The sequence below is a fragment of the Zalophus californianus genome, chromosome 2, assembly GCF_009762305.2.
Source record: "Zalophus californianus isolate mZalCal1 chromosome 2, mZalCal1.pri.v2, whole genome shotgun sequence".
Lineage (NCBI taxonomy): Eukaryota > Metazoa > Chordata > Mammalia > Carnivora > Otariidae > Zalophus > Zalophus californianus.
In genome coordinates this window covers 183,279,391-183,286,363 of record NC_045596.1, presented here as the reverse complement: position 1 = coordinate 183,286,363, position 6,973 = coordinate 183,279,391, and the positions used below count along the sequence as shown (strand labels likewise).

At 37.0% G+C, this 6,973-nt stretch overlaps 1 pseudogene; it reads right to left on the bottom strand.

Annotated features, from left to right (window-relative positions):
- Positions 1 to 5,891: 5,891 nt before the first annotated feature.
- On the bottom strand, positions 5,892 to 6,530 carry LOC113925892 (annotated as a pseudogene).
- Positions 6,531 to 6,973: the final 443 nt, after the last annotated feature.

Below are 6,973 nucleotides of genomic sequence, written 5' to 3'. Positions count from 1 at the left end.
GGGACTGTCCCCTTGCCATAGTCTTTAGGGAACAAAGAAAGCTGTATTGAAATTCGTGGCGTTAGCCCTTATGCTCACTGTTTTCTCTTTCCAACTCCACTTAGTTTATCAGGTTACTTTTTCTGGTATGGTAGTCTAAAGTTTTTTCTGAAGTAGAAATTACAGTTTCTGGCATGACTATCTTCAAGCTAAAATAGTTGGACAAATGTATTTCTCCTTTTTTGTATGAACATGAGGTACAACAGAGCAATAGATGCCTGGGCAATGTCACAGAGATCTTAATATTTTACTGAATTGCCTCTTGCAGACAAGTCAACTGTCAAAAGCATAATACTCCACCAAAGAAGAGTTTATCTACACACAATAATGAAATATTTTACATTCAGCTGATAGCCCAAATTCTGAAATATCTTAATGGATTTTCAAAATTTTATTTTTCAAGCTTTAAGTGACTTGAAGATCTATCATTTCAAGAATGCTTGGACCACCAAGAAGAGGAAACACTGGTTTGACTGACCTAAAAATCAGATTTGGTATATATTTACTATAATTTGGATATGTTGTTCAAGCATCTTGAGTCTCAATTACCTCGCTGACAAAATATGGAAATAATGCCTACGCTGCAGACTTTCTATCAGAATTAGAGAATTAATATAATGGCTTACCAAAGTACTGGGCACTTAAAGGAAAACACTGTTCAATTTTAAGAATATATTTGAAATATTCATTGAGAGAAGAGTCAGTGCAAGGCTTAAGATAGATGGGTTAAAGTTAGATATAGTACCTTCCTGGAATCTGAGAAGACATGAAAAAGCTGGAGCCAGAACCAAGGGGGATAAGAGACATGTTTGGGTATTTAAACGCTACAGAAGGCCAGAATTAAAAAGTACATGGCAATTTCTTTGCTATATGGAAATACAAAGAAAAGCATTCAACTCTTCCCCTAGGATCTGAATGAAATGACCAGGCAGATATAAAAACTGAGTACGGTGGGTGTCTGGGCTGGTAAACAAGAAAAAAAAATGCAAGCCATGTACAATCAATCAATCAATGTCTGCTAGATATAGTGCAAACATTGAAAATAGAACAAGTTAGAAAAAAATCTTTCTCCTGCCCTAATGAGAAAGCTCAGCATTTTGGGAACACTGTACTAAATCTCTTGAAACCCTACCTACCATCCCCAGCAAGTGGGACTGGAAATACTATTATTGCCCCTGGTGCAGGCAGGAAGTATACCATTCAGAATCCTTGCTAATTCTGAAGATCGGCCAAAATTGCAAGCAGATGCAATCAGTAGGTTAGGTATTCAAAGAAGCATATAGCTAGCAGGTATTTAGAAGTCCATAAGGGCCTCTCCATTGTGCCTACAATATAGAACATGGTATAGACGATGATCTTCAGGGTATACCCACGACTTGTGACTGGCTTAGAGAATTTATCTCTGGATTTATCAACATGGGAGTTTTTTGATATCTTGATCACAACAATTTCATTAAAAATACCAGCATCTTTTAAGCTTAAAAAATAATTTTAAAACCAATGGAAGAAGTTAGTAATATTCTGTGCTAGTGAGGGTATGGGAAATTGGTATTCTTGCTCAAGATGGGAAAGGAAAATTATTGTGGAAGAAAACTGGCCTATGAACTGTCCATAGTTTTGTTTTCCTTTTTTTAAAAAATATACATTTTTTAATTTTAAGTAGGCTCCACACCCAACGTGGGGCTTGAACTCACAACCCTGAGATTAACAGTTGCATGTTCTACCAACTGAGCCAGCCACACACCCCATATTGTCCATAGTTTTTGAACCAATAAATTAAGATTTAGAAATTTCTTAGAGGATATATAGACATACACAAGTATTTACATACAGGATATGTTCACCTGACTTCAATTAACAAAAAACAAACTGGACATTTTCTGTTATCCTCTCCACGCACTGTTATTACATATACTATTTTACCTGCCTAAAATACCTTTGTATCTTCTCTTCCTTACCTAATTTGGGCTTCTCCTTTCAGACATAGCTCATTTCTCACCTTCTCTAGGAAGCTTTTCATGACATCCCAGACAAAATACGAGGTTCCTTCTCTGAATTCCCATAGAGGTCTCTGCATATTTATCATTGTGCTTATCACATTACATTAAATCTATTTAAGTGATTTTCTTCTGTACCAAACCAAATCTTGAGGTATACAAAAAAAAAAAAAATAGTTTTTGAATTGAACTAAAGTGAACTGTTAACTGAATAGGGAATACAAAAGAGACAGTTTTGGGGAAGATCTGTATTCAGCTTAGATATGTTGAATTTGCAAGAGATGTAAAACATTCAGGTGGAAATTTCAAGAACTGTTTGGAGAATTGGCAGGTGGAAATTCACATTTGGGGATCAACAAAGATGCCAGGACAAGAGAGATTATCTGTGAGCTCTAGCTATTTCTTTAGAAGTAGCACTTTAAAAAAAAAAAAAAAAAGGATGAGAATATTAAGGAAAAATATAGAAAAAGAAAAAAGAAGGCAGCAGAAAGAACCTTAGGAAGTACCTACATTTAACCATTTGAAGGAACAGGCAGTGGGTTTGAAAGATATATGGAGAGGACAATGTCCAAATCACAGGTTGCAAAGACGAGTAATCTATACTATTATTTCTTGTTATTGTTTATGGTTAGAGCTATGGTTCTCAACCTGGGACAATTTTGTCCCTCAAAAAATATTTGACAACATCTGAAGACATTTTTTTTGTCACAGCTAGGGGAGTAAAGATGGGGTGAGGGGAGAGATGCTATTAGAATATGGTGGGCAGGTGACAGAGATGCCACCTGTATTAATTTGCTAAGACTCCCCAAATCAAATACCACAGATTGAGTGACCTAAAGAACACAAAAGCATTTTCTCACAGCTCTGGAAGCTGGATGCCCATGATCAAGGAGCCTCCAAAGTTTGGTTCCTCCTGAGGCCTCTCTCCTTGGCTTACAGATGGTGGCCTTCTTGTTGTGTACTCACTTGGCCTGTGTACTCTGTGTGTACAAACCCCCAATGTCTTTCTGGGTGTCCTGATTCTGACCCAGGATATGGGTCAGAATGATTAAGGCCCACCCAAATGACCTTATTGTAATGTAACTAACTCTTTAAAGTCTCTATCACCAAATACAGTCACAATACTGAGGATTAGGACTTGCACATACAGACTTAGAGGGGAAACACTCTGCCCTCTAGTTACCCTAGAATTGATGTCCTTCTCACAAGCAAAATATATTCACCACACCCCAACAGCCCAAAATTATTTTTTAAAGGTTTATTTAAATTCCAGTTAGTTAACATGCAGTGTAATGTTAATTTCAGGTGTACAATTTAGTGATTCAACACTTCCTTACATCACAAGTGTACTCCTTAATCCCCATCACCTATTTCACCCATTCCCCACCCACCCACCTCCCCTCTGGGAACCATCAGTTTGTTCTCTATAGCTCAGAGTCCACTTCTTGGTTTCTCTTTCTTTTTCCCGTTGCTCATTTGTTTTATTTCTTAAACTCCATATGTTAGTGAGATCATATAATACCTGTCTTTCTCTGATTGACTTATTTCACTTAACATAATACTCTCTACCTCCATTCATGTCATTGCAAATGGCAAGATCTCACATTGTCCTTATCCATTCAACTATCAATGGGCATGGGCTGTTTCCATAGTTTGGCTATTGTACATAATGCTGCTATAAATATTGGGGTGCATGTATCCCTTTAATTAGTATTTTTATATTCTTTGAGAAAATACCTAGTAGTGTGATTGCTGGGTTGTAGTTAGTTCTATTTTTTAACTTTTTGAAAAACCTCCATATGGTTTTCCACAGTGGCTCTACCAGTTTGCATTCCCACCAACAGTGCAAGAGGGGTCCCCTTTCTGCACATCCTTGCCAACACTGTTCTTTCTTGTGTTAATTTTAGCTATTCTGACAGGTGTGAAGTGATATCTCATTGCAGTTTTAATTTGCATTTCCTTGATGATAAGTGATGGTGAGCATTTTTTCATGTGTCTGTTGGCCATCTGTATGTCTTCTTTGGAAAAATGTCTGTTCATGTCTTCTGCTCATTTTAAATTGGATTATTTGGTTTTGGGGTGTTGAATTTTGTAAGTTCTTTATATATTTTGGATACTAACCCATTATTGGATATGTCATTTGCAAATATCTTCTCCTGTTCTGTAAAATGTCTTCAGTTTTGTTGATTATTTCCTTTGCTCTGCAGAAGCTTTTTATTTTAATGTAGTCCTATTTTTGCTTTTATTTCCCTTACCTCAGGAGACATATCTAGAAAGAAGTTGTTACAGCTGATGTCAAAGAAATTACTGCCTCTGTTCTCTTCTATGATTTTTATGGTTTTAGGACTCACATTTAGGTCTTTAATCCATTTTGAATTTATTTTTGTATATGGTGTAAGAAAGTAGTCCAGTTTCATTCTTTTGCATGTACCTGTCCAGTTTTCCCAACACCATTTGTTAAAGAAACAGTCTTCTTCCCAATAGACAGTCTTTCCTGTTTTGTTGAAGATTAATTAACTTACAGTTGTAAGTTCATTTCTGGGTTTTCTATTCTGTTCCACTGATCTATGTGTCTATTTTCCTGCCAATATCCTACTGTTTTGATCATTACAGCTTTGTTTTCTTTATTAAAAGACTTATTTAATTATTTGAGAGAGACTGAGAGAGAAATAGAGCATGAGTGGGGGTTGGAGCAGAGGGAGAAGCAGACTCCCCACTAAGCAGGAAACCCGACACAGGGGTCGATCCCAGGACCCTGGGATCATGACCTGAGCCAAAGGCAGATGCTTAACTGACTGAGCCACCCAGGTGCCCCATCACTACAGCTTTATAAAATAAGTTGAAGTCCAGTACCTGTCTTTCTCTGATTGACTTTCTCTGATGTCCCCAGCTTTGCTCTTCTTTTCCAAGGTTGCTTTGCTATTTACAGTCTTTTGTGGTTCCAAACACACTGTAGGAATATTTGTTCTAGTTATGGGAAAAATGCTAGTGGTATTTTGATAGGGATTGAATTAAACGTGTAGATTGCTTTGGGTAGTATAGACATTTTAACAAGATTTGTTCTTCCAATCCATGAGCATGGGATGTCTTTCCATTTCTTTGTGTCATCTTCAATTTCTTTCATCAGTGTTTTATATATAAGTTTTCAGAGTCTTTCACTTCTTTGGTTAGGTTTACTCCTAGGTATCTTATTGGTTTTGGTACAACTATAAATAGGGTTGTTTTCTCAGTTTCTCTTTCTGCTGTGTCATTATTGGTATAGAAATGCAACAGATTTCTGTATATTGATTTTGTATCCTGTGACTTTACTAAATTTGCATATCAGTTCTAGCAGTTTTTTTGGTGGAGTCTTTCTGCTTTTCTATATATAGTATCATGCCATCTCCAAATAGTGAAAGTTTTACATCTTCCTCGCCAATCTGGTTTCCTTTTATTTCTTTTTGTCTTATTGCTATAGCTAAGAATTCTAGTACTGTGTAGAATAAAAGTGGTGAGAATGGACATTCCTCTTCATTCCTGACCATAGAGGAAAAGCTCTCAGTTTTTCCCCATTAAGGATATTAGCTGTGGGTTTTTCATATATGGCCTTTATTATGTTGAGGTATGTTCCTTCTAAACCTACTGTGTTGAGGGCTTTTATCATGAATTGATGTTGTATTTTGTCAAATGCTTTTTCTGCATCTATTGAAAGGATTATGTGGTTCTTATCCTCTTATCTATCCTTCTGTTGATCAATTCATTTTTCATCCTACAAGAAGCCATAACTTTATTAATGATAGAAACAATACAAATATCAAGCCAAGCTGCAATTATTCTTTTGAAACACCAAAAAAAATGATCCTTGTTTTCAGATGGTTACATTGTTAATTCTATAATAACATTTACAATGTCATTCCTGCTGTTCTTCAGAACTCAGATGCCTTTGCTCTTGACACATTTGCTTGTGACGTGACCAATTCTATGTCCTTAACCTCTACATGGTGTTTCCTCAACCTCTTCCTCTTCGCTCTCCCCCAGTACAGTTGGAGTCTGTGTGTTTTCTTGAATGTTTGAGACAGCTTCGCCTTGAACCTCGAATTTCTCAGCAGCTGCTAGTTGTCCCAGCTGAGACAAATCCTTAATCTTGGTTTCCCCCAAAACTATGTAGGTATCTGAAGCTGGGCTCTTGTAGACATCTGGTTTTGTGATGACAAAGAGGATATTCTTAGATTTCTGGATAGTGACTCTAGTAACCCCTTTAGCCTGTCGTAGACCCATTTTGGACATAGTCTTCCATACCTTCTTTTCACTCTGGCTCTGTTTTGCTCTACTGACTGGTTCTTTATCAATTTCAGCTGCTGCCGCCAGCTGGGCTTATGCGGTTGCTAGTGTGGAATCTCGTTCCTCAAGCTCTCATCCATCAATATTGGATTCTATTCCAGACCCGGTCTCAGTCTGGGGCTACAGTAACTCCTGCTTTTTAGCAGAGTTGGTTTCTGTGGGTTCAGCTGGCATTGTGTGCAAGGAACATGGAACCAAGATGGCAACAGAAAGGGAGCAAGTGAGAGTGTAGCCCATGCTTCTTGCAGAAGGATTATCCTTTCTTTTATTAATGTGATTATCACATTGATTGATTTGTGAATACTGAACCCAATTATAAAACCCAATTATAAAACCCTCTTGGTTGCAGTGAATGATTTTTTTAATGTATTGTTGGGTTTGGTTTGCTAGTATTTTGTTGAGGATTTTTACATCTATGTTCATCAGAGATATTGGCCTATAGTTCTCTTTTTTTATGGTTTCTTTATCTGGTGCTGGTATCAGGGTAATGCTGATCTCCTGGAATGAAATTGGAAGTTTTCCTTTCTCTTCTATTTTTTGGAATAGTTTGAGAAGAAAAGGTATTAACTCTTCTTTAAATGTTTGGTAAAATTTGTCTGTGAAGCCATCTGGCCCTG